The sequence below is a fragment of the Mercenaria mercenaria genome, chromosome 17 (genome assembly GCF_021730395.1).
Source record: "Mercenaria mercenaria strain notata chromosome 17, MADL_Memer_1, whole genome shotgun sequence".
Classification (NCBI taxonomy): domain Eukaryota; kingdom Metazoa; phylum Mollusca; class Bivalvia; order Venerida; family Veneridae; genus Mercenaria; species Mercenaria mercenaria.
Genome location: NC_069377.1, coordinates 68,688,625 through 68,715,466, shown reverse-complemented (window position 1 = coordinate 68,715,466; position 26,842 = coordinate 68,688,625). Strand labels below are relative to the sequence as shown.

Here is a 26,842-nt window from a genome sequence, read left to right as displayed (position 1 = left end):
TTATAGAAATTTAGGGTGTAAGGGTTAAGTAAAATGTAACTTTGTAGCACTTGAAAAACATATCAGTTTCATTTTTGGGGGTTCGAAGCGTTAGATTGCATTTTCCCTGTTCACCTCTGTTGGCATTATTAAATATGTAAAATATCCTGGATCAACTTAGAAAAAAATGGCAGTCTTTAAAATGTGCTTTAAATGAGGTCAGAACTGTTTGATGAACACAAGAAAGGGAGAAAACTGATGCAGAAATAATTCACTTATGATATTTATTAAACATCATGGGAGGTGCTTTTCTGGGTCAATTAGTATCAAAATTAGCGTCATCAAGTTTTTACTTTACAAACAATTTGTTATGTCAGTTTAACAAAGTTAGTGCAGATAACTTGCTACTTAACTGCAGCCCGAGGCGAGGCAAATCTAATATCATTTATTATACCTATGCATAATTGATTTTTCAACAATATCTGTCTTACTGGTTTTGTTTGTGGATAAGCGAAACACAAAGTAAATATCACTTTATCGCTTTACAATTTATCAGCTCAACAAATCATCTTATAGCTAGACTTGTGTTTGTTAAGCGGAGATCAACAATAGCATATCCATTGAACTATATCTACTGATTTTGTTAAAGTGTATAAGTTTAGGTCATTATACGGTGCATTTCAAGTTTACTAGTAAAAACTGGCTTATTCATTCATACAGTATCCTCTGCGGTTAATTTTTCACCCACTAAACACTATGAATCTGTCCTACCGAATGACTTTATGTCAATTGTGTTTTTATGGCCAAGGCTTTTAAAGTTGTTGCCGTTTATCTATACACTTGATGAGCACCCCACGCGGAGCCTCAAATTTATGGAGCAAGTTTATTTATAGCAAAATATTACTACTGTCTGCCAGATAGCGTTTTTGTGGGACAGAGGAATTTGGGGGTGCTTTGTGGGGAAAACAAAAAAACAAGGAAAAATTTTAAAAATTAAGTTAAGGATTGAGAGTGATTAATGCAGAGGGTGATATACTATCAGATTTCAGTGGTATTGTTTGGAAAATACACTATTAACTCTTAATCTTTGTCCAAACAGTGACAGTAAAGTCAAATGATGAGATTTAAAGCTTAAATAAATTTTGTTAGTGCAGTGATAGTCATTTGTTATAATTCTTATTCTTATAGAGATATACTGGAGTAACTGTTACCTCACTCGGGTGAAAAATTGATTAGTTCTGTGGCGAATTAAAATTTCAAGTTATCAGTGTGTGCGGTAGTAATATCAGTGTAGATGATAGCTAGATATATAAATACATGCAGCATGTATATAACTTTATCTAACTCTTATAATAATATGGATTTTAAAAAGTTCTGATCCACTTGCGTTTATCTACTGCTCGTCAAAGTGTGAAAGTTGAGGAATAACTGGCGGAATTAGAGGAGTGTGTTTAAAGTAAGTCAACGAGTACATGTGTTTTATTGCGGTAGATAATGGTTTCATGATATTCAGCTGAGAGTGTTTTCTTCACAATATTGAATGTTTGTTTAGAGACGATGATCTTAGAGTTGGGTTCATTGTAAATAGTTTGGATACAGTCTAAAGTGCTGTCATTGATTACCATGAGTGGCCCAGATTATCATGTGACAATTGATCATGATGATTGAAAGTTTTTCGATTTTTCTCTGCTGTCTTCTGTGTCCTTTGTTTGTGAACAGAAGAGCTGCAATAGAATGCCACTGTGTGGGAGGCTGATATTTTTTAAGTAAAAGAAATGTTGTTAAAGGCACTTGTATACACACTCTCCCCACTTTTGTTGCATTTTGACCCTGTTAAAACGAAAAGTAAGGTGATTAATGTAACTGGGCTCTTGTTGTACTTTTGCTTTCTCGAGTTTGAGGTGTTTTTCCAAATTGCATGGAACATTCATGAAAACCAGTTCATTTCTTCTTATTTGTAGGTCTAAGTGCACATGTAATTCTCTTGCTTCAGTAGCAAACAGAATGTCATTGCTGGTAGATACAAGTGTGAAAGCTATGATTCTTTGTCTTTTTGGAGTTGTCACTCAACTGCAAGGGGTTGAATCATACTGGAACAGAATCCAAACCCTGATCATCACATCAGTTCAGTCTCTGATCCTGGTGGAGTAGTTGTGCTTCTTAATGTTGAGCTGATGAGTCTTGTTAGATTTTCTGACATGTATCCTGTTCAACTGAACTAAAATCTTGACTATAACCTCAAAATAGGCTTACTTTAGAGGAAGTAAAATTTAAAGAATTTGTATTTTTAGCACAGTAGTCCATATCAGTAGTGCTGATCTTTGTGCTGTTTAAAGCGCCTTTGAATGTGTTTAGCATGAAAAGGGCGCTATATAAATCTGGTATAATATAAAGTGTCTCCAGTAAGGATGAAGTTGACTGTTCAAAATTTTAGTAGAGCTATTGTTGTCACCTTTTTGCCATCATCCACATCATAGAAGTTGTGCATGTAAGCAGGTCTCTAAAACACTAAACCTAATGCTTTCTGACTATACTTTTTTATTAGGCATCAAGAGTTGACATCTCATGACAAGTAACATAACACATACTTTTATTTTGTCAAAATTATGCCCCTTTTTAGCTTGACTATCCGACAAACAAAACCTTTTGACATACAGTTTTGAAACTTTCAACATTTGTGTATCATCACCATGTCCAGTTTCAGGATTTTGTTTGAGTTATGGCCCCTTTTAACTTACAAATCTTGGTTAAGTTTTTTGTATACAAGTTCATATTTTGTGTAAACTGTTTGACGTATGGCTTTGAAGTTTTTATCACATATTTATTATAACGTAGGCAAGAGTACATAAGTCTGTAAAGTATTTTGGTTGAATTATGGCCTTTTTAGCTCATCTGATTTTTTGAAAAAAAAAAATGATGAGTTATTGTCATCACTTGAGCGGTTGTCAGCGCCGATATGCCGAGTTAAGTTTTATGTTTAGGTCAGCTTTTCTCCTAAACTATTAAAGCTATTGCTTTGAAACTTTGAATACTTGTTCACCATCATAAGCTGACCCTGTATAGCAAGAAACATAACTCCATCTTGCTTTTTGCAAGATTTATGGCCCCTTTTGTACTTAGAAAATATCAGATTTCTTGGTTAAGTTTTATGTTTAGGTCAACTTTTCTCCTAAACTATCAAAGCTATTGCTTTGAAACTTGGAATACTTGTTCACCATCATAAGCAGACCCTGTACATCAAGAAACATAACTCCATTCTGCTTTTTGCAATGATTATTGCCCCTTTTGGACTTAGAAAATCAGTTTTCTTGGTTAAGTTTTATGTTTAGGTCAGCTTTTCTCCTAAACTATCAAAGCTATTGCTTTAAAACTTGCAACAGTTTTTCACCATCATAAGCTGACACTATAAATCAAGAAACATAACTCCATCCTGCTTTTTGCAAGAATTATTGCCCCTTTTGGACTTAGAAAATACCAGATTTCTTGGTTAAGTTTTATGTTTAGGTCAATTTTTTTAGCTCATCTGATTTTTTGAAAAAAAATGATGAGTTATTGTCATCACTTGAGCGGTTGTCGGCGTCGGCGTCGGCGTTGCCTGGTTAAGTTTTATGTTTAGGTCAGTTTTTCTCCTAAACTATCAAAGCTATTGCTTTGAAACTTGGAATACTTGTTCACCATCATAAGCTGACCCTGTATAGCAAGAAACATAACTCCATCTTGCTTTTTGCAAGATTTATGGCCCCTTTTGTACTTAGAAAATATCAGATTTCTTGGTTAAGTTTTATGTTTAGGTCAACTTTTCTCCTAAACTATCAAAGCTATTGCTTTGAAACTTGGAATACTTGTTCACCATCATAAGCAGACCCTGTACATCAAGAAACATAACTCCATCTTGCTTTTTGCAAGATTTATTGCCCCTTTTGGACTTAGAAAATCAGTTTTCTTGGTTAAGTTTTATGTTTAGGCCAGCTTTTATCCTAAACTATCAAAGCTATTGCTTTAAAACTTACAACACTTGTTCACCATCATAAGTTGACCCTGTACAGCAAGAAACATAACTCCATCCTGCTTTTTGCAAGATTTATGGCCCCTTTTGGACTTAGAAAATATCAGATTTCTTGGTTAAGTTTTATGTTTAGGTCAACTTTTTCTCTTAAACTATCAAAGCTATTGCTTTGAAACTTGCAACACTTGTTGACCATCATAAGCTGACCCTGTACAGCAAGCAACATAACTCCATCCTGCTTTTTGCAATAATTATTGCCCTTTTTGGACTTAGAAAATAATTTTCTTGGTTGAGTATTATGTTTAAGTCAACTTTTCTCATAAACTATCAAAGCTATTGCTTTAAAACTTGCAACAGTTTTTCACCATCATAAGTGGACACTGAACATCAAGAAACATAACTCTAACCTGCTTTTTGCAAGAATGATGGCCCTTTTTAGACTTAGAAAATCATAGGTAGGACAATATTTCTATACTACAAAAAAAATCAGATGAGCGTCAGCACCCGCAAGGCGGTGCTCTTGTCTCTTAAACTATCAAAGCTATTGCTTTGAAACTTGCAACACTTGTTCACCATCATAAGCTGACCCTGTATAGCAAGCAACATAACTCCATCCTGCTTTTTTCAATAATTATTGCCCCTTTTGGACTTAGAAAATCATTTTCTTGGTTGAGTATTATGTTTAAGTCAACTTTTCTCATAAACTATCAAAGCTATTACTTTAAAACTTGCAACAGTTTTTCACCATCTTAAGCTGACACTATAAATCAAGAAACATAACTCCATCCTGCTTTTTGCAAGAATGATGGCCCTTTTTAGACTTAGAAAATCATGGGTAGGACAATATTTCTATTATACAAAAAAAATCAGATGAGCGTCAGCACCCGCAAGGCGGTGCTCTTGTTTTTTTTGGGGGTGGGGGGGGGGGGGGGGGGGGGTGTTTAACGTCGTTTTTCAGCAGTATTTCAGTCATGTAATGGCAGGCAGTTAACCTAACCAGTGTTCCTGGATTCTATACCAGTACTAACCTGTTCTCCGAAAGTAACTGCCAACTTCCCCACATGAATAATCAGAGGTGGAGGATGAATGATTTCAGACACAATGTCTTTCATCAAATCGTCACGGAGAACATACACCCCGCCTGAGGATCAAACTCGCGACCCCGTGATCCGTAGACCAACACTCTCCCTACTGAGCTAAGTGGGCTGATTGCACCTCTACCAAAGCATTATTTAACCCTTAGCATGCTAGATAAATTGTCGTCTGCTGGAAATGTCATCTGCTAAAATTGTAAAGTTCATTCAATTTGCTCCAAAATTGGAAGAAATATTGTCAGAGTAGCAAACAGCTTGGAACCTGATCAGACGCCGATTTAATCGGCGTCTGATCTGGTTCCAAGCTGTTTGCAAAGGCTGTTAAATTCGCCTGCAGCAGGCTAAGGGTTAAAGAAGTATCAGGCATGCATTCCTTTAGTATTCAGTGGGAATTTTTTAAGAACTGGGCTCAGTTATTTGAAACTTTAATCGGCTGTTAAACAAAGTGCCGCTTAAATTTTGATTCAAAATATTTGTCTTTGATAGGAAAGACTAGTATGATTTTTATGCCCCCGTAGGTGGGCATATTAAAATCGCACTGTCCGTCAGTGTGTGTGTGTCTGTGCGTGTGTCCGTCCGTGTAAATTTTTGCCCGAGCTGTAACTCTGCCATCCATAAAGGGATTTTGAAATAACTTTGCATAAATGTTCACCATTATGAGACGACGTGTCATGCGCAAAACCCAGACCACTAGCTCCAAGGTCAAGGTCACACTTAGAGGTTAAAGGTTAACAGGGCCTGTTTCGTGTCCGGTCTATAACTCTGCTTTCCCGAAGGGATTTTGAAATAATGAGACTACATGTCATACGCAAAACCCAAACCCCTAGCTCAAAGGTCAAAGTCACACTTAGAAGTCAAAGGTTAACAGGGTCTGTTTCGTTTCCGGTCCATAACTCTGCCATTGATGAAGGGATTTTGACGACTTGTCATGCGCAAGATCCAGACCCCTAGCTCTAAAGTCAAGGTCACACAGAGGTTAAAGGTAAACACGGTATATTTCTTGTCAGGTCCATAACTCTGCCATTGATGAAAGGATTTTAAATTTACTTGGCATAAGTGTTCCCTATATAGAGGTAATATGTCATGCGCAAGACATAGATCCTTAGCTCCAAAGTCAAGATCACACTTAGAAGTCAAAGGTGTTTCTTGTCAGGTCCATAATGCTGCCATTTATCTAGGGATTTGAAAATAATTTGACACAAATGTTAACCATATTGAGGTGTGTCACGTTTATGACCCGAGTCTCTTGGGGTCAAGATCAAGGTCACGAAATGATGTGTGTGTTTTTTTTGCGCTGTAGCATTCTTGGGAACGTTTGTCTCCAATAGTGACAGCTCTTGTTTGATTTTACTGTGAGGGCTTTTTATTGTTCATAGTCCTTACCTCGTACATTTGTTTTTCAAAGTCTTCTAAAATGCTGACATAATTATATAGTTCTAAAAGTTAACTGACTGTTAGCTTAACCGCCTCTTAAAAGTTTCGAACAACATGGTGCAAAATACTTTTGCAGAATAAACATCCTTTAAAAGGATGCTCAGAGCTTCTAAAGTCATGCAGATGCTGGGATGTGTGACAGAGGACAGAAATTGAGGTTGGATGTAAAACTGCTGAATTTTGTTTCCTTAAATGCTTGAGCAAATTTTTCAAATAACCCTTGACATAGATCCTTGTTAGAAAAAGAAGAGTAACAACATGATTTGTTTGAGAAGATTAATTTTTTGCCATTTTGCTCTCATTTCTGCTCAAGAAGTTAAAGTGTTGGTATCAGGATTTTGACATGCAATGTGCGATAACTTATGCAGTATGCACCATTGGAACTTAAGAGTTTGGCAGCGTAACTGAACTAATAATGATTTGTTTGGCACAAAAGTGGCAGCTTAAACTGTAAAGGTGATATTATACAAGTCTGGTATGCCACACATATACTACTACCCTTCATATCATCCAAATTCAGGTTTTGATTGCTGTTTTGAAAAGGTTAATTATAACAGGGCTTGTGCAATAATTTGCCACTTGAGCTGTTTGCTATAATATCTTTGATATGGCTTGAACTTTTTTCATTTTTATTCAGAAGATTTGCTTAACTGGGAAGCATAAAAGAAGTCTAAAAAGCTGAAGCAGTACTTGGAAAAAAGTGCGAGTTCTGTTTCTTCCATTTAACTTTGAGCATCAGTCACTCAGATTGAGTAAATTACAAGTAAAAGTAAATAGCATTAGGTATGTATAGAAATATTGTATACCCCTTGATAAGGACTCCTCCATTTCAAAAGCTCCCCTCCACTAGGACAGCTAAAAGAATAAAAAAAAAGCCAGTGACTAGTTGTGGTTTTTCCTGATTTTCTACCAAATAAAAACAGTACTGCATATAACTCCGGGAATAACTGTAGCTATTCATAAATCTGGAAAGGAATAGGTTTATTTATCCTTTCAGTTATGTTTGATTTTCATAAAAAAATCGGCAATGTATACAGTCTTCTGTACTTGATTTATTGTGAAGATAAGCCAGAACATTTTTTGTTATACAGGCTTTAAATTTGTGCAGCATTTAGGAATAGACAGATTACATGCTAAAGTGGGACCTCATAACTCTTGTAACTCTCATGTGGTTGAAAATGTTGATTGTTAAGACAGTAATTTGTACAAGGGAATTGAGCCACTTTTAAATGTCATGCTGTTTTTTACTGTCTTTGAGAAAATCTCTTGATCAATATGTAATAGCTGAATCTCTGTGATAAAAAAAACAACTTTTCACTAGAAGAATACATATATCATGCTTATATTTGTGGAAGGGTACCTCCCACTTGTATGTTGAAAGGTTTCAGTTATAAAACCTTTTAGGAAAAGGCTTTCAGTGTACTAAAATTAGGCTTCTCTAGGAGACAGCTAACATAAATGCTGAATGCATACAAGCTGTTTGCTTTAATGAACTCACTACTGGACATGTTCGCATCCACTGGCTAATGTCCTTGGTGATGTAAATGCAGTATGAATGTGGTACTTGGCTGAAGGGGCTGCATTTTTCTTGCCCAAACCCAAATTTTGGTTGCCAGAATGTAATATGATGATGTAATGAGGTATTCCAACACAGTGTAGCAACAAACAGTAGTACATTATTTTCTGAGAAGTGTATCTTGGGATCTTTCATACATTTTAGTGGCGCAACGAGCAACTGAGTATGCTTTTTTGCCTGCCCTCACTCCACTTGTACCTGCCCCGGGCAATAGGGCAGTCCTTAAGGTTGAGCCCTGAATATATATAACAGATTGCATTGGTGTTATGAAATATAAAAAAATCATATGTAGATTTACTTTGTATGTGATCACAGCGTAACTCCCAAATGTGCAGGGAAAAGGTTTGAGTAGGAGATGTTACGTAAGTGATTGAAAGAGAGACGTCCCCATTTTTTTTGCATTTTTTAGCAATATGACGTTTGAAAGATACTATCTGGAGTGTTTCTTGGCTAGATCAAAATGATAAAGGAGGAGGTATCTTTTTTAAATCTGATGAATAAAACCTTATGAATCATATGAAACAAGATGACTCTATGTGGCCCCTTCTAGGAGCCATCAGAGCTAAAAATAAAACAAAAACCTTTAAACTGAATCTTCAGATAAACTTTATTAGTCTGGATCATCCTTGTTTGAACCTCCCAGATTTGTTTACATGATACTGTTTGGGCCATTTTTAGGGGCAGCTGGAGCTATATGGTTCTGCTTTGCCTCTTTTAGTGGGCTGCCAGAGCAACAAATAGATAAAACCTTGAAACAACTTCTCTTTAACTGCTTGATGGATTATCAGCAAACATGGTCTGTAGCATGTCTCAAGTTCATATGGTCTCACTTAGCCCTTTTAAGGAGCTGCCTGAACTGAAGATAGAAAAAAGTCTTTAAATATTTTCTTATTAACTACTTGATGGATCTTCCCCAGACTTGGTCTGTAACATCATTGCGCTTTGTTCAAATGGTGTTACGCATTGTTAAAATGGTTCTTACTGACCCTTTTTAGGGCTGCCAGAGTTAAGTAGAAAACCTTTTAACAACATCTGATGGATCTTCACCAAGCTTGGTCAGTAGCATCTTTGAATGAACTTTTCACACTGTGTTTCAGGAGGTTCTGCTTGTCTACTCTTGGAGCTTTAAAGCAAAAACCTTTAAAGAACTTCTTCTCATGATCCACTTATGGATGTTCTTGCTAAATTTGGTCAGAACATGGAAAAGTCACACCAAATCATACAATGGGTTATGACATACATTTAAGGTCAAAGGATCATGTCTTAAGGGCCGTGCAGGTTTTATTTACAGCTGCTAATAAATGAAAGCAAAAAATTACGTAGACTTTGAAAAGTGTGGGAACAGCAGATTTGCAACACAGTCACACGTACCTCTGAGATTGTCAGTCAAGTCGAGTCAGAATCTTTTGCAGTACTGTTGGACATTGGACATAGGTGTGATGGCTTTAACATAATATTATAGTCTTATGGTACATGAGCAAGAAAATTATGCATAAAAATCATCAGAATTTTTGCAAGCATTTATTCTAGAAAGAAATTGGTAGTGCTGTACAATGGGACTAAATTACAAACAGTATAATGCATTTATACTTCTTGAGACTTGCCAGAATCGCAACATTTTATTAGCTTTTACTGAGAATACACTACTTATAGCTGTAACAAGCAGTATAAAAACTCTTTGTTTAATTTGCTAGGGCCACATAAATGTGGTTTCATATTCATATTTATTGACGTTTTCTTGTAGAAATTTGGAGGAATGATTTAAGCAATCTGCATGAAATGCCTATCTTACATATGCAGCAGTGTTTCTAATTTTCTTTTTTTTTACTTATTTTTTTATGCTCCATTTTCTGTCTTGTGATAAACATTGTCCTAGGTTTAGTGAAAGGCATTTTGAATGTTTCTTTCCGCCATTGTTATAACATATGTTTTTGATAAATTACAGTGATATTTTACATTATTTAGTAAATTGGGGTCTCTTTATTTTCATAATTTAAAGTCTTGTTAAAATTTCAGCATTTACATGAAACAAATATACAATGTTTTCTAACGGGGTTACTGACATTCTTAAATTTTCTTATCTAGCCAGACTTTTTCTGTCCTTTTTAAATGCCCATTTTGGAAAAACTGACGTATTATGTGATGGCGCATGCATTCTGTCCTTCTGTCCATCCGTAGTAATTTGTTTCTGGAGCATAACTTTATAAACTTTAAAGTTATTGACTTAAAACCTGTCATATTGGTAGGTGGTGATGAGACGATGTGCAGAGCACATTAACTGGGTCTGTAGGTCAAAGGTCAAGGTCACAAATTGAGCTCAAATCTGTCCATCATATTTTGTGTCTGCAGCATAACTTATTAACCATTCAAGGTATTGACTTCAAACTTGGCACGAAGGTAGTTAATGATGACATGATGTGCAGAGAACATGAACCTGGTCTGTAGGTTTAAGGTCAAGGTCACAAATTCAGCTCAAAGGTCAAATCTGTCTCGTATTTAGTTTTACAGAGCATAACTAATTAACCATTCAAGGTATTGACTTCAAACCTGGGATGTAGGTAGGTGGTGATAAGAAGATTTGCAGAGTGCATGAATTGGGGTGTTAGGTTTAAAGTCAAGGTCACAGCAAGGTCAAATCTGCCCATCATATTTCATGTCCAGAGCATAACATAAAAAATATTAAAGGTATTGACTTGAAACTTGGAATATATGCAGGTGGTGATGAGACGATGTGCAGACTGCAACAATCTACATCCCCCCCCCCCCCCCAAAAAAAAAAAAAAAAATAGAAAAAAAATTATTTAGTTTCTTGCCCCCAATAGACATTTTTATATCAGCATAGATATATTTGTACCCCCCCCCCCCCACAACAAAGTTGTAAGGGGGTGTATACTGGTTTCAGGTTGTCCGTCTATCCATCCGTCCATCTGTCTGTCTGTCTGTAGACACAATTTTGTGTGCACCATCTCTTCTCATCCCCTTGACACAATTTAATGAAACTTCACACAAGAGATCAGTAACAACAGTAGTTGTGCATGGGGCATATTAGGTTCTTTCAGAAAAAAATGCAGAGTTATGGGACTTTGTTTTTTTTGTTACTATACTATATACATAGACACAATCTTGTGCGCACCATCTCTCCTCATCCCCTTGACACAGTTTAATGAAACTTCACACAAGTGATCAGTAACAACAGTAGTTGTGCATGGAGCATGTTAGATTCTTACAGAAAAAAAAATTACAGAGTTATGGGACTTTGTTTTTTGTTACTATACTATATACATAGACACAATCCTGTGGGCACCATCTCTCCTCATCCGCTTTACACAATTTAATGAAACTTCACACAAGTGATCAGTAACAACAGTAGTTTGCATGGGGCATGTTAGGTTCTTTCAACAACAAAAATTGCAGAGTTATGGGACTTTGTTTCTTGTTAAGATACTTTGTACATACAGTCTGCATTTGCAATCTTGTGCGCGCCTAATCTTCAGAACCAAGTTGCACACAGTTTAATGAAACTTCACACAAGTGATCAGTACCAACTCAAGTTGTGCATGGTGCATGTTACATTCTTTTAGATAAATATTCTGCATAGGGACTTTGTTTTATGTTACTATACTGTATACATACAGTCAATATACATACAGTCCACATAATTATGCAATCTTGTGTGCATCAAATTGCAATGTACTGTGTCAGTGCATGCGGGGGGGGGGGGGTGGGGTGGGGGGGGGGGGGGTACATTAATCACCTTTAGTGATAGCTCTAGTTATATCAGCATTGTCATCTGTACTTCAGCATAGCCATTTGTATATCTGCCTAGACATCTGTGTGTCAGCATAGACATTTGAGTTTTATTCTGCATATCAACATAAATCAATTATTGAACTTTATCCTGAATTTCAGCATAGTAACTTGGATTTCTTCTGCATTTCAGCATTTATTTTATTTTGTGTGTTAGGTTTGTGTCGTGAAAAATAATAAGACAACATAAAATGATAAAATGTGTTAGCAGGTATCATATAAGACATGTTACAAGTTAATTAAAGACTATACACTTGCTGTGGAAACAGATGTCAGTCTATTCCATTAGATCTTTGTTGTTAAGTTTTCAACATATTGTAATAGTGCAGAAATACTCTAATATCTGCTGATGAATGTTGATTAATAGCAGTTGAAAATAAAACTTCAATCAGTAATTCAACTGCTGAAGGAAGAGACTGTTACTGTACTTAACCCTTACCCTGCTAAATTTCTATAATGAACTTGTCCATCTTCCAATTTGGACAGTACCATTAACTGTTAAAAGGGGTGCTTACCAAAAAGATACTGGCTGAATAGCGAACAGTGCAGATCATGATCCGACATATCAGTGGTGTCCAGCATATGATAAGGGTAAACTTGTATTGCTGAAAGACACCAGGCCAATGTACAGCCTTATACTTTGTAACTTTTACACACCAATGCCTTAATGCTAAAAAAGAATTACCCAGTACATAAAGTTTTGAAAGATTTTAATGTTTCAACATTGATAGTTGATTTTGACAGATTTTGATCAATGAATTTAAAAGGAATTAATATGTGAACATGAATTTTTGAGCTGCAACAAGCAAAAAATGTCAGTGCTGATAAGCAATTAATATAAATGCTGAGAAAGAGACTGTATACATTTTTTTTCCAGCACAAATGAAGATACTGCTGAAAACCGCATTTTTAGCTTGATTATAGAAGAGACTTTTTTGTCGCATGTTGGTGTTGATGACCATGTTTGCATTGGCATTTGCATAACAAAAATTTGGGATGTAAGCAGGTTAACTGTTTGTCAAAATTATACCCCATTTTAAAGTTTGTAAGAAAGTACCAGGCCCATTGCTTCCAAACTCTTTTTTGGCATCATGAGATGACCTCTTGTGGAAGTTTTCAAAACTGTTGCGTACAATTTGGTGCTTCTCTAATTTAGAAATCTGATACAAAAGTTTTGCATGTAAGCATGTACTACCGTAAATACCCGTATATAATGAGCACTCATGTATAATGTGTTGTCCCAGATATGTATCTAGAATCTGCCTGACCATAAGGAAAGAAGACAAAACTGAAAATCAGGTAGAAATGTAAACCTCTGGTGATCAAATTTACATCTCTTAGTGAGTCTTCAGAAGTGTTACCTCTATCAGTCCGCAACTTCTCATCATGAGCAGGCCCTGAATTACAAGTATTAGGCTCTAAAAGTTTATAAAGATATTGAAAATTGTCATTTTCTGTATTTTCAGGTTGTGACAACATCAGGAACAAAATATTACAGAAATAGGAATTAAACAACTCATTTAGAAGAACTTATTCCTTGTTAAAGTTACAGTAACTACAGGAACTATGTAAAGATAGGACAATGCAGCAAACTTCACTTTCAGGTGATTGTTGGCAATTTTTTGCTTATTTCAGAATACAGTTTCGAAAAAGATGCTAGTATTTATATGGTGTTTTAAGTAAATTTTTTAGGGTAATCTGCGAGTACTAATTGGTTTATTGCTGCCAGCATAATTCACACAGGAGTCAATGTTATTAACAGCATAGTCACCTATGTTTGGAATACACAAGAAATGTCTTATCGAATTTCTACACTTTGATTAAAACATTAGCTGACCGCTGGTCACTTACTTGGCAAATGAAATTATGCAATTATTGTCAGTTTCTGTTGCCAAAGTAAAAAAAAAATCACAATTTATATCAAATAAGGGCAAATGGTGATAATAGCAATGGACCGAGCTCTTGAGTTTTAATTCATATTGCATACTGCTACATTCCATAAACAGCACTGAAATAAAGAAACTGATGACTCAGGAGCTACTAGTGTAGTGTCAGATTTTATAATGTGATAGTACCTACAATAGATGTTGTATAAAATATCAGAGAGGTTTTAAGGACAACTTGAATGACTCATAACTCCTCTGCATATCACACATTCTTTAAATAATACATCTAACTGGAGATGAACTGTCAAATCAAAATCAATATCTCCATACCTTGTAATAATAACACAGACATTTTTTAGTTGTTTCTTTCTCAAAGGTATTACAAAATTGAAATAGATCAAAATTGTTAATTATTTTCTGTGTAAAATGGGTTTATTTGAAGTAAAATCATAAAATATCAAATGATGCTTGCGACAATTCCTTCATTTTCTGTTTAAAGTGGCCCTTTTCAGCAAAGTCGTAAACCTCTTCTTGTCTTAAACCTGTTATTTGAAGTGGCCCTTAAAGGGAGATGAAAATAATCATGAAGAAGTGAAGAAGTGTTTTTCAGTTAATATCCTAACTTGATCTAATCTGTACAAGAGGTTGCATACAGACCAGGTGTAATTATATCACATTAGTTTACCTTATGACAAGCTAGTTCATTGTTAATAGTTTAACAAATTAATCTTGAAGTAAGTATACCAATAAATCATTGATATTCTCCTAGTGTGTATTTGGATACATAATTGAGGTGTCCTATATTCACTTTAGATGTAATGTAATAGCTATATGTGTTGTATCGGGCACACAGAGAGCTACCTGAAACGCGTTTTATAGATTGTTTAAAAAAAGCATTTTGTTCATTTGATTGTCAGGTTGTCTTACGCACTCGGCTGTAAACGACTTTGCTGATTAACAATTGATCTGATCTAGAATAAATAATCTGTTTATACATCTGTCCCAATGAAAACTTACAGTTTATATATTATATAGAGAGAGGTAATGGGCAGTATCATCAGTGATCAGGTTTGTAACTTATGATATATTTCTGTGATTATATAGGTCATAATGTAGGGATGTGCCAGTGAAACTGTACGTACTATGTGATTGTCTACGACAGCTGGTGGCATCCGCAAAAATTGTCCGCTTTCTAACTTTGTTCACTGGACTTGGTCACAATGTTTGTGGGCATAATATCTGGGTAAGGTTTGATAACCTCCTGGATTTTCCAGAGACTCTGAATTGTGGCCTTTGAATTACCAAACAAAATGTGAAAATTGGCAGCGTCCATTCTCTAACTTGAGTAGCTTGTATCCAGTGTTCACCATTCTTTTTCACAATGTTTATGGGCATAATATCTCCATTGAGTTTGATAACCAGTTGAATAATCCTAGACACTCTTCAGTTTATGACCCTTGAATTACTTGAAACTGCAAAAATTTACAGTGACCACTTAATATCAATAGCAGTTCTTAACCAGTATTCACCAAACTTTGTCAGAATGTTTTCTGGCATGTTATCTTGACCTAGTATGATAACAAGGTGGATACTCTTTGTTGCTCTGCAGAAATGTGCCCAGTGAATTATCCAAATTAGACAAAATGGAGAAAATTGACAACTATACTCTGCTGGGCATGTAGAGTTTTTAGCCCATTTTAACCAATGGTTCACGATGAGCTATTGTGATACCCCTGTGTCTGTTGTCTTCAGTTGTTAACGTTTTTACTGTTAACACTGTAAAGGTCACAATTCTGGCTCAAACAAAATGAAACATGGTAAGAATAAAATTTGGTGTTAGTTTATTACTGGGTCATCTAGGGTCAAATAACAGAAAAACCTTCTTAACATTGTAGAGGTCACCTTAACTGATTTTCATAAAACTTAAGTCAGAATGCTTGTCTCTGAAATCTAGAGCAGGATCAAAACAGGGTTACAGGATTCTAAAAACTAGATCACTAGGTCAAATTATAGAAAATTATAGATACCACATTTTCCATTTGATCATGATGTATTTATTTCAGAATGTTGATTATGATGTCTAAGTTCCTTACGGTTAAAAACTGGATCACTACGTAGGCTATAGATCATAGAAAACCTTATTGACACTTTCTACTTGATCATCTTAAATTTTTGTCTTACTGTATCCAGATCAAGAACAAAGGTAGGATATATTTAGTCAAGAACAAGGTCACTAGGTTAGATGATAGAAAACCTTTTAAACTCTGTAGAAGCGGAATTTCCTACTTTATACAAGTGTGAGAATGTTTGCCTCTAGGAAATCTAGGTCGTTTGAATCTTGGAAATCTAGGTCAAAACTTATTAGGTCACTAGGTACAGTTAGTTTTCCCAATATGGCTCAATGGAAATTTGGAACTGTTCTACTCTGAAACTGCTTGTCTGGTTTTGCATTAATGTTACAACAATGTTAGTTAGGTGACCCTCTGCCAAAATCTCTCAAGTTCTTATGATTTGTCTAAAAATATGACGTACAGCCAGCAGCTTGGCTAGTCTTCTCTATATGGCAAGCTTAGAACATTTCGCATATCTTCTCCTCAGAAACTGCTGACATTTCAGAGAAATGTTCCTGGAGTGACCCTCTACCTAAACTGTTCTGTCAAGCTGTGAAATTCAGGAGAGCTATCAAGGGCCACCGTAGCTTTCTTGTTGATTTGGTCTACAGAGGCTGTATAAAAGAAATTATATGGGATCAAATTTCATATTGAATAAAGCTTTTCATAAAGCTTTCATGTAGGTCAAATTGAGGATTTTCAGGTAATTGCAGTTCTGAAAGATTTATTTGTTTAATATTAATGGTGGAGACATTTTATATTGCTTGATTTTAACAGTAGATTATTTTTCACTGTGTTATCATGGTACTCTTTAGCAAGGGAGACCTGTTTTTAGCTCACCTGTCACAAAGTGACAAGGTGAGCTTTTGTGATCGCGCGGCGTCCGTCGTCCGTGCGTTTGTGCGTGCGTGTGTAAACTTTTGCTTGTGACCACTCTAGAGGTCACATTTTTTGTGGGATCTTTATGAAAGTTGGTCAGAATGTTCATCTTGATGATATCTAGGCCAAGTTCGAAACTGAGTCACGTGCCATCAAAAAGTAGGTCAGTAGGTCTAAAAATAGAAAAAAACCTTGTGACCTCTCTAGAGGCCATATATTTCACAAGATCTTCATGAAAATTGGTCAGAATGTTCACCTTGATGATATCTAGGTCAAGTTCAAAACTGGGTCATGTGCCGTCAAAAACTAGGTCAGTAGGTCTAAAAATAGAAAAACCTTGTGACCTCTCTAGAGGCCATATATTTCATGAGATCTTCATGAAAATTAGTCAGAATGTTCACCTTGATGATATCTAGGTCCAGTTCAAAACTGGGTCATGTGCAGTCCAAAACTAGGTCAGTAGGTCAAAAAATAGAAAAACCTTGTGACCTCTCTAAAGGCCATATTTTTCATGGGATCTGTATGAAAGTTGGACTGAATGTTCATCTTGATGATACCTAGGTCAAGTTTGAAAGTGGGTCACGTGCCTTCAAAAACTAGGTCAGTAGGTGAAATAATAGAAAAACCTTGTGACCTCTCTAGAGGCCATATTTTTCATGGGATCTGTATGAAAGTTGGTCTGAATGTTCATCTTGATGATATCTAGGTCAAATTCGAAAGTGGGTCACGTGTCGTCAAAAACTAGGTCAGTAGGTCAAATAATAGAAAAACCTTGTGACCTCTCTAAAGGCCATATTTTTCCTGGGATCTGTATGAAAGCTGGTCTGAATGTTCATCTTGATGATATCTAGGTCAAGTTCGAAACAGGATCATGTGCGGTCAAAAACTAGGTCAGTAGGTCTGAAAATAGAAAAACCTTGTGACCTCTCTAGAGGCCATACTTGTGAATAGATCTCCATAAAAATTGGTCAGAATTTTCATCTTGATGATATCTAGGTCAAGTTCGAAAGTGGGTCATGTGCCGTCAAAAAGTAGGTCAGTAGGTTAAATAAAGAAAAAACATTGTGACCTCTCTAGAGGCCATATTTTTCACGGGATCTTTATGAAAGTTGGTCTGAATGTTTATCTTGATGATATATAGGTCAGGTTTGAAACTGGGTCAACTGCGATCAAAAACTAGGTCAGTAGGTCTTGAAATAGAAAAACCTTGTGTCCTCTCTAGAGGCCATACCCTTGAATGGATCTTCATGAAAATTGGTCTGAATGTACACCTTGATGATATCTAGGTAAAGTTTGAAACTGGGTCATGTGCCTTAAAAAACTAGGTCAGTAGGTCAAATAATAATAAAACCTTGTGACCTCTCTAGAGGCCATACTTTTCATGGGATCTGTATGAAAGTTGGTCTGAGTGTTCATCTTGATGATATCTAGGTCAAGTTTGAAACTGAGTCAACTGCGGTCAAAAACTAGGTCAGTAGGTCTAAAATTAGAAAAATCTTTTGACCTCTCTAGAGGCCATATTTTTCAATGGATCTTCATGAAAATTGATCTGAATGTTCACCTTGATGATATCTAGGTCAGTATCGAAACTGGGTCACATGCGGTCAAAAACTAGGCCAGTAGGTATAAAAATAGAAAAACCTTTGGACCTCTCTAGAGGCCATATTTTTCATGAGATCTTCTTGAAAATTAGTGAGAATGTTCACCTTGATGATATCTAGGTCAAGTTCAAAACAGGGTCACGTACCTTCGAAAACTAGGTCAATAGGTCAAATAATAGAAAAACCTTGTGACCTCTCTAGAGACCATATTTTTCAATGGATCTTCATGAAAATTGGTCAGAATTTTTATCTTGATAATATCTAGGTCAAGTTCAAAACTGGGTCATATGAGCTCAAAAACTAGGTCACGATGTCAAATAATAGTAAAAACGATGTCATACTCAAAACTGGGTCATGTGGGAAGAGGTGAGCGACTCAGGACCATCATGGTCCTCTTGTTACAATTTAGAAGAAGAAAAAAACAGTGTGTTAATATGGCTCTGGTACAAGAAGAGAGTAACTTATTTAGAGGATTTCCTTGAAAAATATATCTAGACATTGTCTGTAGAATATGATAGACCACTTGACTTTCACAAAGTTACTCCCCTTTGATTCGAATTGAATTCATTAGATACAACTCAGAGATGAACTATTGAGTTTCATATGACCCTATTCTCAAAATCTTTGCATTTGGTTTCTTTAAAAAGTTTTCTAAAGTAGGTCACTATAAATGTTTTACATTACAGAACAGAGTAATGATAATTGGAAGAATAATGTTAAAACCCTGTAAAAAATGGAGAGAAAATTACTGTCACTTGAGGGAGAAAATGTGCAGAAGGAAAAAATATCAAGCGTAGAGTTCTGACTGCTTCTGAATGAACTGCCGTGCAGCTTTCATGTTTAAATACTTGGTCAGATGTTACATTTATTCTTTGTTTGATTGAGATGTAGAAATTAGATAGGAGAAACTCATAGAGACAATGCATATCTCTGAGATTTTGTATTGATCAGTGTGAGGACAGTTTTTCAGGAATTGTATATATAGTATGGAAAAGCCACACCTTCCTCTGTCCATTTATTACCTAATAAAGACAGTTTTATCAGGAGTGGTTGGTAAAATATATATCTGTATTGATTAAAACAAATGTTCCCTGGGAATTCCAGCTAAGACCAGATTCAAACACGACTTCTCATTTCAAATTTGATCATTTTGTCTTTCTCTGTCAGGATTATTGTTGCAAGTTTTTGTGCCTCCCCCCCCCCCCCCCCCCCCCCCATGAGTGGTGGGGGCATATAGATTTGGTCTTGTCTGTGCATCCGTCCGTCCGAAGTTCGTGACGCGCCTAGCTCGAAAAGTATTTGATATAAATTGATGAAACCTTGCGTGAGTCTTTATCATGATATGAACTTGCGCATCTCCTATTTTTCGTCTGGCTCCACCCCCTATTTTCAGAGTTATGGCCCCTGAAATAGTCAAAAATGCACATTTTGACCTTGTGACAAGCCTAGCTCAAAAAGTATTTGATATAGATTCATGAAACCTTGCATGAGTCTTAATCATGATATGAACTTGAGCACCTCCTATTTTTCATCTGGCTCCACCCCCTATTTTCAGAGTTATGGCCCCTGAAATAGTAAAAAATACACATTTTCACCTTGTGACACGCCTAGCTCAAAAAGTATTTAATATAGATTCATGAAACCTTGCATGAGTCTTAATCATGATATGAACTTGTGCACCTCCTATTTTTCATTTGGCTCCGCCATCTATTTTCAGAGTTATGGCCCCTGAAATAGTCAAAAATGCACATTTTGACCTTGTGACACGCCTAGCTCAAAAAGTATTTGATACAGATTCATGAAACCTTGCATGAGTCTTAATCATGATATGAACTTGTGCACCTCCTATTTTTCATCTGGCTCCACCCCCTATTTTCAGAGTTATGGCCCCTGAAGTAGTCAAAAATACATATTTTCACCTTGTGACACGCCTAGCTCAAAAAGTATTTAATATAGATTCATGAAACCTTGCATGAGTCTTAATCATGATATGAACTTGCGCACCTCCTATTTTTCATTTGGCTCCGCCATCTATTTTCAGAATTATGGCCCCTGAAGTAGTAAAAAATGCACATTTTCACATTGTGACATGCCAAGGCCATAATTAAAAAATTGTTTGTTTGCAGTGCTCCGACCCAGATTTTTAGGAGTGGGTAGGTAGGTAGGGATTTTTTTTTTTTTTTTTTTTTTTTTTTTTTTTTTTTTTTTTTGTAAAGTCAATGTACACAAATTTTCTCAGCAGACATTGAAACATATTCATGAATTTCAGATAGTAAGAACATACATGGCCAACAAATTCTACCAGGAATTTCACAGAGCTCAAACTTGCATGTAGACATTTATTAAACCAGATCTTTCATTTTATAATTATCAAAATTGAAACCGAATGACAGTACTTTGCATATAGACCGAGAATGCAAAGAACGGTCTGGACACTCTGAACCCTCATTCCTTAAAACCTTTTACAGGACAGTTGTTCTGACCATGCAGATGCTGTCAGACCCTTGGTGTATGAAATAATGGCCTTTGTTGCATTTTGGTCTAAGTTTTGAGCAATCTGGATACAGGCCTAAGTTGTCCAACATGTTTTAGGCGAGATGGGGGAGGGGAAGGTAGGCAAAGAAGAATGTTTGCTGCCATCCCCCTGGAAATGTTAAAAATCTATTGATGAAATTGTGGCCTCTGTTACATCTCTTGACAGGAATGAAATAGTGGCCTCAGTAACACTTTTTGACAGGAATGAAATAGTGGCCTCTGGTACTTCTTTTGACAGTAATGAAAGGGCGGCCTATGCTACCTCTATGAATGAAATAGTGGCCTTTTTTGATGAAAGAAATGAAATGGTGCCCTCTGTTACATCTTTTGGTAGGAATGAAAATAACAGTGGCATCTGTTACATCTTTTGATAAGAATGAAATGATGGCCTGTGTTTCATCTTTGTTAGGAATGAAATGATGGCAACTGTTACACTTTTGTCTAAATTTTGCGTGCACTGATATTATTTATCTGGATACAGGAAATGTTGTTGCATATGAAATCCACATTACAGTCCAAAATTTGGCGGTAGGTATAGAAGAATGAATTCCAGAATATTTTTTAAATACAAGTTTGAAATGGTGGGTTCTGATACATGTTCAACTTTGTTAGATAAAGGTAACTTCTCGGGCAACTTGGGGCAGGGGAGCAGCATATAGGCCTCCCAACCCCTCCACCCCCAATCCTTTGAATACAGGTCTGTGTAGAAGAGGGTGATTGTGACCAGCTGTGGAGCTTCTCATGCTTAATTTTCAGTCTCCATTTTAGTGAAAATTAAGGCTTTTAAATTGAAAGGCTTCACTTTTAAACACAAGCTGAAGTATGTCAAATTATGATTTAGTTCCTTTAAGTAAGGAACAAGAAACGATGTTCACAGCACTTAAATTGCAAATCCATAAATCATCTCAGTCCTTTTAAATCAAAGTGTATTAGGTAATACACAAATTGTACTTGTAGAATTAGGTCAAATTACATCACACCCATCACAACATTTAGCTGTCAAACTGCTTCCTTTCATCTTACATCAAAGGCCAAATGCCGATTCGCATCTTTCCTTTGAACTTAGCCGACAAGTTAGTGCCACTGTATATTTCAAGATGTTTATGCAATTTTGTCACCAAATGTGTCGGATAAAACTGGGAAAAAAAGTGAAATCATGTTTGAAAAATTAGGATTTACAAAAAAAAAATTAGGTATGTGGCTTTATTACGTGTTCGAACAAGGTCTAAATTAATACATAAAAATGTGAATAGTTATCATTCAAGTTGCGAATTATTCTAGTGCATGATAAAAAATTCAGATGTCTGTTTAATTTATAGACTTTTAAATGTTGAAACTAATCAACAGAAAATCAGAATAAATTTTTAGACCGTGGTCATGTTGACTGACTTATTGGTCAGGTCCGTGGTGTTGTGTCAGACGACATTGTTTATTAAAAGAATGAGTTGGGATTTACGGCGAACCTACACAAACAGGTCATATACCGCCGAAACTTTTGTTTATTGGAAAATTGTTTATCAAATATACATAGGTCACCGTAAAATCATGTGATAAAGACTAAGTAAAGATGTCTGAGCGACTTGCTCACTCGGATCGGAACTTGTGACTTCCGAAACACGTGCGAAGACGGCAATATAGTCGCGTACACTAAACGCTGAATGATCTGCTGTATATTTAAATACGAAAAGGAAAACGTCTGCTGAAAATGCATTTTGCATCAGAAAGGATCAAAACATATATAAAAAAAAAAATTGCCCCCCTGAACTGCCTAAAAAATTTTTTGGGTCGGGACGATTTTGATGGGTCGGTCGGAGCACTGCAAACAAACAAAATTTTAATTATGGCCCAAGCTCAAAAAGTATTTGATATAGATTCATGAAACCTTGCATGAGTCTTAATCATGATATGAACTTGCGCACCTCCTATTTTTCAATTGGGTCCGCCCCCTATTTTTAGAGTTATGGCCCCTGAAATAGTCAAAAATGTACATTTTCACCTTGTGACACACCTAGCTCAAAAAGTAATTAATATAAATGCTTGAAAACTCGCATAAGTCTTTATCATGATATTAACTTGCACACCTCTAATTTTTTGGCTGGCTCCACCCCTTATTTTTAATTTGATGGCCCCTGAAATAGTAAAAAAATGCACTTTTTCACCTAATTATATACCTAGCTCAAAAAGTATTTGATGTAAATTCAGGAAACCTTGCTGGAGTCTTAATCGTGATGTGACCTTGCACACTTAGCATTCTTCTTGAGAATCTTAGCTCTTATTACAGAGTTCTGGCCCTTGAAATAGCCAGAGTAGTGGATTTTTTGTTTGTGATGCTCATAGCTCAAAAAGTATAGCGCCTAGAATAATGAATCCTTTTCATAAAATGTTTGTTGAGGCTATACCCCATTAAGACTGCAATCATTTGAATTATTGCCACTTATTTGTGACAAATGTACCAGTGGGGGGCACACCCTGTGTCCTACAGACACATTCTAGTTTTCAAATATTAGGGCCTTACAAATCTTTCTTTCCCCTCCTACCTTATAGTAAACTTTGCCCCTATCCATTTAAATATTTTATCATAAATATGAAAGAATTTCACAAAATAAGAAAGAACTTTTTTTTAGGATGTGTGGTTCAATTTCTAAAAGAAACATTATCACTTTGAAAACAGATTACAGAATATATTACACCCAGCTATGTTTAGCTGAAGAAGTTGAGCCACATAGTGATGTTACATCACATAAATATTTGTTCATTAGAAAGGATCATACACTAAAACAAGAGAAAACTCTTACCTTACCTACCATTTAATGTTATTTGTTGTGGGAGAGAAAAGGTGTTTTTATGGTTGACCTCTTTTGATGGATATGTTCTTAAAGTCTCATTTTAGCTTAATACTTGGTTTGGAATTGTATATTGAAATGGAATTTGACCTAAAGATAAGACCAAGTTTTGGATTGTGTATGTGATTAGTGGGGTCAAGGTTATCATTACTGAAGACTACATACAATGATTTAAGCTATACTGTAACCAAGGCTGGTAATGAATATTGGGTTAGTCATGTTCAAGGTCATGGTCACTTCACTATTCACAGATTGGTACCAGGTATGACCTATGAACTCTTCTCAAAAGTGTTGAAGGTATTTTCCATTAGAGGCAAAGAATGTATTCTTGATCAGTAAATCATAGTAGAGGAAACATAATGAAATTACGGACCACATTTTGTAAAAGTAAAAAAAACAAACAAGATATATATCATGTAAATACACAAAAGACATGCATAGGCTTTTCATATTTTATTTGTGCATGTGCTGTTTTGCCTTCTTGATTGTTGCGATATGATTTTATTTTAAGGCATTTAAAGTCGACAATTTTAAAAGCCGAGAGTATATTTTCACAGGCTGTTGAGTTTCAATAAAGCTTTTCTCTAAATCTTAATAAAGGGAAAAACAGCAACGATTTGACAAAAAAGGAGGTAGCTAACATATTGTAAAATAGACGTTTAATTATACAAGGTGGTTCTGCATGCTATTGTAGCTGATGGAAATGATAATGGCCGAGGTCGCTCCAGCAACTGCTTGTTTAACAGATTTTAACAAGATAGGAAAGATAACTGTTAAGTAATAACAACTTAGCGTGTGGCAGTTACAGGGGGTAAAATATATATAATGTTTTCTTCAATCTTTTGAAGTGGATCAATGTCAGGACAATATCGGGAGTGTTAGAATAGTTAGGCATGGCTTTTGTTGATGCAAGTGCTGCATGGCAGCTTCAGGTTCCTCAAGATCCCAGCGGAATAAGTTTGTCACACATGATGATTGGTCACACAGACTTCAGTAACACGACTTAAGGCAGCAGGAAAAGTTATTGTAATTTTTGCAGACATGAATATTGGTACTCTATGTTATCATTTTGTTCAGAACTGATAAAATTTCAGAATCAGAACTATAGGCTTGTATCTGTAAATATTATTTTGGAATTAAGCAGACTTAAAATTCAGTTTGTTTCAATAGGATACATAGCAGTGACTGTTGAAATTAATTTCGTATATAGTTACTGGCAGCAGTTTTGAGCTAGTGGTTAAGAAGAGAAATTATACTGTTTAGAAGATATGAAAAGTCCATTTCCCACTGTGACTGTAGGAGATATGAAAAGTCCATTTCCCACTGTGACTGTAGGAGACATGAAAAGTCCATTTCCCACTGTGACTGTAGGAGACATGAAAAGTCCATTTCCCACTGTGACTGTAGGAGACATGAAAAGTCCATTTCCCACTGTGACTGTAGGAGACATGAAAAGTCCATTTCCCACTGTGACTGTAGGAGATATGAAAAGTCCTTTTCCCACTGTGACTGGCACATACCAGCAATCCATTGCATTAGTTATGTCAGTCACATGTTAAAAATTCAGTTGCATGCGGACAATCTTTAACCTAAAATTTAGCCTGCTGGCGGCAAGTGGTTTTGCCTTTGCGACCAGTGCAGACCAAGATCAGCCTGCATGTCCATGCAGGCTGATCATGGTCTGCACTGTTCGCTGTTCAGTCAGCAAATTTTCAGTGGACACCCCTTTGAATAAGAAGTAGTTTTGCCCAAATTGAATGATGGACCAGTTCATTTTAGAAATTTAGCAGGTTAAAGGATATTACATGAATGATTTTCCATGGAATTTATAAAATGATAAAATACGTGGCTCTGTCGAGCATTTTATCAATTTTATTATGGGAACGTGGGCAGGCAGGCGGATGGTGTCCACAAACTTTGTCCGGAACATTTTTCCTTCATGATTGTGATGTAACTTGGCACAAATGTTCACAATCATGAGACAGTGTCATGCACAAGAACTGGTCCCTAGGTCTGTCAAGGTCACACTTAGAGGTCAAAGGTCAAATTCAAGAATAACTTTGTCCAGAGTATTTCTTCTTCATGCATGGAGGGATTTTGATGTAACTTGGCTTGAATGTTCACCACCATGAGATGGAGTGTCATGTGCAAGAACCAGGTCCCTGGGTCTAAGGTCAAGGTCACACTTAGAGGCTAAAGGTCAGATACTAGAATGACTTTGTCCGGAGCATTTCTTGTTCACGCTTTGAGTGATTTTGATGTAACTTAGCACAAATGTTCACCTCCATGAGACGAGTGTCACACTATAGACAACAAAAATTGGATAAGTTTATACTAGTTTGACAGCTTACCCAAATAAACGATCACAGCCTTCAGTTTACTTTCTTTTATACTATGTCAGAAATCCAGCACTGTAGTAACAGTTGAAAAAAAGAACTAAAAAAAAGATCCCAAGGACAAATTGATTTTCTCTGTTGTATGATGTTTGTATTTTTTTTTACCTGTGAAACTTTTAAAACTACTGCAAAAAAGAACAGAAAAATCTTAGTTTTCCTGTTTTATGATTACATAGAGGCAATAGGTTATCACCAGAGAGTGGTTTCACTGAACCAGTCTACATGATCGAATAGTTTCTAGGATAATCAGGATAAAATATTATACTTTCATCCAAAAGTATTTTTACCTCTTTGGCAGACATTCATTATATAGTTGTTTATGTGGCAAGACATTATAGACAGATCAGTTAGATGAACAATTCTGGTATTTAACACATTATACCAAGACCTATTGATTGTTGTACTCCTGAAAGTAAGGAGCAGTTGGTTGTCGCTTTATCTATCTGTTCTACCAAGCATCATTTGGTTTGTGTGTCATTCCTTCCATCTTCCCTCACTTGTATGGAGGTTTACTCCAAAGTATTGAAAATATTACAGTGCATCTTGGAATATAGATAGGTGGGAATGAGTGGAAGACATTAGAGCTGAGCACAAGGTTCATAACTCTGTGTTAAATTTTATTAAGTTATCCTTTGTGAAGCATACCTCCAAAAGTAATGCAGCTGTTTCAGTCAAGCTTTGATTGTCCAAAAACA

At 35.9% G+C, this 26,842-nt stretch overlaps 1 protein-coding gene across 3 annotated transcripts in view; it reads left to right on the top strand.

The window, feature by feature from the left end:
• LOC123537191 (collagen alpha-1(III) chain-like) overlaps positions 1–26,842 on the top strand; it is a 116,457-nt gene that overhangs the window by 22,467 nt on the left and 67,148 nt on the right. For 2 of the 3 annotated variants that reach the window (XM_053528524.1, XM_053528525.1), the window contains one exon: positions 13,363–13,500. The gene's annotated coding sequence lies outside the window, so the exon portion shown is untranslated. Of the gene's footprint in view, positions 1–952; positions 1,436–13,362; positions 13,501–26,842 lie in introns of those variants that run through there. The other variant, XM_053528522.1, reaches the window with a different exon arrangement.